Here is a 6,272-nt window from a genome sequence, read left to right on the forward strand (position 1 = left end):
CTATTGATAATATTTATAACATTCAGCCACTAGATGTCGCACACACCCTCCTCCGTTCCATTGCATTCACTTCACAACAAGTGATTGCCAGTTCGTTGCACAACCTGCACATTTTATGGTCGAGTGAAGTGAGACTCAGACTGAAAGTGATGTCAGGTCATTTTGCAACATGTAGCTATAGGCCTACACTAGTTATAGATTTAGGTTACTTTGTGTGTTGGTGTTTCAAGATTCATGTAACGTTATAATTATGGCTGTCAATTGATTCCAATATTTAATTGCGATTAATCGCATGATTGTCCATAGTTAATCACGATTAATCGCAAATTGTCCTTCGCTAGTTTTGTAGCTAGAATAAGGAAAATATAGAACACCATCAGCTTTATCCTTTAAGGATGACAGTGTGCACATGATGATGAGCATTCCTTTGGATGTTGTGTACTAGATCACCCACATTATCTCTCACATACTTGCACAAATGCAAGAAGCCACACAGAGATGCGAGGAAAAGCCCGTTTGCTACAGCTGATTCAGTGATAAACCCTGAAAGAGTTCACTGAGAGGAAAAGGTGACATAGGGCACAAACTTTGCCAGCATTCAGTATCTCAGAGCAGGTCGGCCCTCCATAATAATGAGGAAGAGGTATTGATTGATGGAGGAGCACTCAGTGAAACAAAAGAGGAGGAGGAGTGATGAAGAGACTCCACTGTACTACATAGATATTGATCACTTCACACACTGACTCACAGATTAAATATCTCAGCCAAGACCAGGCTCACATAGTCTCAGTTTAGACAGGCAGAGTGGGAGGGAGACAGCTGTAGATAGATATACATAGCTCGCATTCCTCACACGTTTAACTTGCACTCTGAACTTTGTTCAGGCAGTCCAGGCAGTAAAGCGTACTTTACTCCATACTCCACCTGTTGTTTTCATACCTGTCGCCCTGGTATCGGAGAAAGAAAAGTAAAGATAATGAAAGAAAATGGAAAAGAGAAACAAGTGAAAGAAGGTAGAAGAAAAACATGCTGATCATACTGTGAACTATAACGAAGCAATTATTTAATCAAGTTGTTATCTATTCAATTAAATTTTTCTCCATAGACATTAGGATATGCACAGAAGCTTAATATAAAAGTAATGCTCCTTGGTTCATAATCCTGCATGCACATTACATCAAAGCCTCTCACTGCGCAGCACCATCTCTTTGAAGTCAGTCGGCTTAAAGACCCCTTGAGATGTATAATAATTTACCATTAATGACTGTTTGTTAGTTCACCAGAGATAAGGGAGAGCGAGTGCTGCCTGATGAGTCATTGCCTAACTAGAGAGCGTTAACTTCAGATCTTCATTCCGTATCTGAAAATGAGGTGATGGAGTTCTGCTGTGTTTCGTAAAAATCCTCATGTGTCCTTAGACTTTTCTGACCCAGCATGATAACTTTGGGCATGAGGGCGGGATAATATGGATTAGATGTCTCTGTGACCTCTGTGCAGGGTACTGGTCCCCGGTGGGAATAAGTATCATATATTACACAGGGGGTGATTACAACACAGTGTAATGCTGTAGTTCCCAACCTCTTTGACTTGTGTCCTTTTAAAACAATGCAATGTCTACTTATGACCCCTGTTATATACTGTATACTTAATATGGTGTATATTATATATCCAGCATTACATTACAGAAACATCTAAAAACTAAAAATAATCTGGTGTTGCAGAAAATCTTTTGGATATTTTGCTCTTGTCCCATTAATCATCTCAGGACCCCTTCTTGTTTTGGGACCGCTTTGGTGGGTCCCGACACTCGAGTTAGGAACCATTGGTGTAATGCAATCTAGTTTTTAAAGGTGCTCTATTTGGCACTCAGAGCATTCATTTAGCAGCTAACAACTATTTGCTATCTAAAGATATAGTGGAGTAATGTCTACCTGAGCAGAGAATGAAGTCGCTCTCCCTCTGTGTGTGTTGTAATCTGAGCTTCTCTGTACTTTGTTTACATAGCCGACCGCGCGTGCCTTTTAGTGCAGTTGAGCGTGCCCCACTGGCTAGCTCACGGCCGCCACTCATACATGGTTATAGCTAACAACACCGTCCCAACTGACAGCATTGTATCGGAAGCGTAGCACCCTCCATCTGGTTCCCGCCCAGGTTAACACTGTTAGCTGTGTCAGCAATGTTGCAACTCTTTGCACTGTTAGCACTGTTAGCTCCGCCGTCACCATGTTGAGAGCTGTGGGAGGCAATAGATATGCTCTCAATATCACATTTAGCACCTGAAAGAGAAATAATGCATTAGCCAGTAGTGTGTGGTGGCTAATGCTAGCCAAGATTGGCAAACTTTAGTTAGATACTGCTGAGTAACTGACTTTACTGAATCACTTCACTGACTTTATAACTCTTTTGTACTTGTGCTTTTGTTATGCAAAGTTTAAGCATTTACCAGCTGTCAATCTCCGGATCTGAAAAGTGAAGCCAATGTGGAAGTGCCTTAAACTTGCATTCTTTCTAATAGCCAGCAGGGGGCTATGAGAAAATGGCCCTACTTCTCACTTGATTTATTACCTCAGTAAACATGAGTTTATGGTCTCAATCGCTAGTTTCAAGTCTTCTTCAATACAGCATGATGTTCATTTAGTAAATTATGGTCTGATTTAGAGTCAAATAGACCAAAAAGCAGGGTATACTTTAGGGCGTGGCTACCTTTTGATGACAGGTCGCTACCACAGCGTTGTCCAGTCTGGGAGTTGTCCATGTTTTCGTCTTACAGCTTTAACCCTTTCACAGTGTGTTTCCAGTTCATGAAAGTTAACTATAACATTTTAGTTGCTTAAAAATGTCTTATCTAGCGTTTGGTTGTACTTAGCCCCACCCTCTCGTGTCACTTCTGGTTCCATAAAACCAAGATGGTGACGGCCAAAATGCCGAACTCGAGGTTTCAAAATGGCTGTTCACAAACCAATGGATGACGTCACGGTGACTACGTCCACCTCTTATATACAGCCTTTTTGCCATTATCCTGTAAAAGCCACTGCAAAAGTTACATAGTCTTACTTTAACATATATGCTATATTAATTAAGCTTATAATGAAGATTTTTTGTTATGACACCAATTGATGCCAGTATTATCAGCATACTCTATGATTTTACACTTAATATATATATAGTTATAGCATAGATACATAAATGGCCAAAATTAATTTATCTGACAATTGACAGCAAATTAATTAGCAACAATTTTGTTAATTGATTTACCGTTTAAGTCGATTTTCATGGAAAAATGCAAAGAAATGACTGGTTCCAGCCTCACAAATGTGAAGATTTCCTGTTTTCCATTTTACAGAGCAAACGGTGATGAAATTAATCGCTAGTTGCCGTTCTAGGCACCATTGCCAGATTTGATAGTTTTTCTCTCCAGATGAGAAATTACAGTGTGGTACAGCTAGCTATCCAAGTACTGTAAGCCAAATAGCTCTCACTGAACTGTATGATTTATTTCTTTTGGCTAGCTCAGGTACGGTCATCTCAGACTGTCTTTGCCCCGTTCTTAAGGCATCCCAGAGTGCAACAGTAGCCACTTTGGAAATCACAAAGCACTAGCTTTTTGTTTACATTGTACATTTATACAACATTCTATGTAATATGTACGACTGGATAAGATTGGCATATTTTTCATTCTGTGTTCTGTGTTTCATTTATATTTATATACATCTATATGCATGTTGCTGGTGTTTGCACTTTCTAGTCAGTTGCTAAGCTGCATTTTGTTGTCTCGGTTGACTCTGTGCAATGACAATGAAATTCAAATCCCACAAATCCCTGCAGCCAGGCTCCAAAATCTGGAGGAAAGCCTTCCCAGAAGAGCGCAGGCTGTTCTCGCAGCAGATTAATGCCCATGCTTTTGGAATGACACGTTCAACAATTACATATGGGTGAAGTGTTCAGGGGATATAAAAGGTAGAAGTCAAAGTGGAGATGAACGCAGTAGGAGCCGGGGTTACAGGAGTAGCAGTAGTGACAATACAGTAGTGTTACTTTATAGTCTCACTGACAGAACTTTGTCACAGAGAGCCAAGTGATTTGATACACAGAAAGCACAGCGGAGATGAAAGGAAACACAAAGATCAAGACAAATTAGATCCGTGACACACAACAAACATCGGCAAAGTCCACAGGTGGGACGTGCATTGCGTCTTTGTGACATATGAAGGAGGAATAATGAGGAGCTGTGACTGTTCATAAAGGAGGAGCACTGCTGGGAGTTGAATATGTGAAACATTGAGAAGCACAAGGTCACAGACAACCCTCGGGGAACTGCTATCTCATCATGACAGCAGCCTCAGCCCATAAATGCACACATGCCATGTACACTACAACACCAAACAGTAGCAAACATGCCTCAGAGTGAGAGAATATATGGATATGATACAGTATGTGCGGTGGGTGTGTCGCCAGGAGGTTAATGAGATCAGAAATGGGTGATGGAGGGTGGTGGTTGATGTTTTGTTGGCAGTGTAGCCAGTGTTTCACAGATGCCATTACTCTCATGGTAGCCCTGTGGAAACAGCCTTATATGATGGATGTTAATCATTTGAGACCATACGTATCATTTCCTGCGGACGCACGGAGACAGTGAGACAACCCTGATAGCTAAAACAGCCTGATGATGACAAGAAGTGCACGGACCAACAGCGCAAAGATGAAGAGGTTTGGAGCATGAGAAGAAAGAAAGGCAAACAGATGTGGATTGAATTCCATGGAGGCTTATGACCCAGGAGAAATCCCCACGGTGAAAACAGAACAGAACAGAAAGTCTCTCTCCACATCATGCACATGACGCACATTTAGAGCTGCAGCCGTTCAGGAGGCTGCCAATGTTTATTTATGAGAGAGAAGAAATGTAAAAGCAGTGTTTTCTGAAGAATTGTTGCATTTTTAAACAAGACAAGATTAAAGCCAAGAAATCGGTATCCCTACTGGTCATATTTTGCTGCTTGGGCAGAAGCTCTTACCTTGCACAGCAGCTGGATTCTCGCAATGTCACAAGATCATGCGAGAATAGCGTGATCACCAAGCCCCCAGGAAGAGCTTCCTGGTCCGTCACGAGATGCCCTTGGGCCCAAAAATACTTTTTCCCATAGACTTACATTCGGAAAGAGACGCCTGTAACTCAGCAGATAATTTTTTTTTCAAAACTTTTTCAACTTCCCAGTACGTTAGGTCCTAAAGTTGTAAAATACACTAATAGCCGAATCCAGAGTTATTTCCCTTCCTCCGTTCATGTAAATGAGACCCGGACCGAGGGCTAGGAGGCGGGGTGAAAGTAAACGCAACTGCGCCTGCTCTATGGGCCCAATGACTGCGGAAGATCACGGTAATTTTATACTCGGAAGTCAAGCGTTTTTGGCTTCATACGCCACTGAGAAACTTTCATAGGAATGAACAAGCCCCACCTCCGACGCTGTATCCAGTTCTCTTTATACATCCATGGCTCACATATCACATGAAAATCTGTCTTGTCAGGCTTCAAGTTATGCATTTGTGTCTGGCAAGCCAGAGCATGGACCAATCATTGTCCTCTGAGGAGCTACTGGCAGCTACGGGCGTGGCTTAGGTGTGTGTGAGGCAACACGGAGAGGCGACTGTTCGTTGTAAACGACAATGGCGGCTCCTGAAGAGGTAAGCGTAGAAGCTGCAATAGCATCAGTATTTCTTCACTGAAAGAAGAACAAAGAACGACACTGAAAGCTTTTCTCAATGTTTTTGCTCTTCTCCGGACTGGCTTCAGCAAGAGTTTGATTGACAGATGGTTCATCCAATCACCTGCCAAGTATTTTTTTAAATGACTGCTTCTCAGATGGTTCTGTGTAACAAACCAGATGGCACATCAGGTTACAGAAGCCCGACATTTGCATAGTATCTTGACGTAGAAGGTTTGCGCGTGGTTAATGTAACACTTAGTAACCTTTTGGAACAGTGGCGGTTATGTTAAGTCAACAAAACCACTTGGTTAGGGTTAGAATAAACATCATGGTTTGGCTTAAAATAAGTGCGCTTGTAACGTAACTTAAGCTACGGACATAACGTTATGTGATACAGTGACGTAGCGTCACGTGACATAACGTCGTCAGTAAAAATCACTCAACTTTTAGTTTTGCTTTTGAGACACGAACGCCGGTCCCGAGTAAAAATCCTATGTTTGTTTGCATACAAGCTATTGCTTTCACACATTATACAGTAAAGAACAATGCTACTGTTCTGCTTCAATGGAG

Source organism: Sebastes umbrosus, chromosome 14, assembly GCF_015220745.1.
Source record: "Sebastes umbrosus isolate fSebUmb1 chromosome 14, fSebUmb1.pri, whole genome shotgun sequence".
Taxonomy (NCBI): domain Eukaryota; kingdom Metazoa; phylum Chordata; class Actinopteri; order Perciformes; family Sebastidae; genus Sebastes; species Sebastes umbrosus.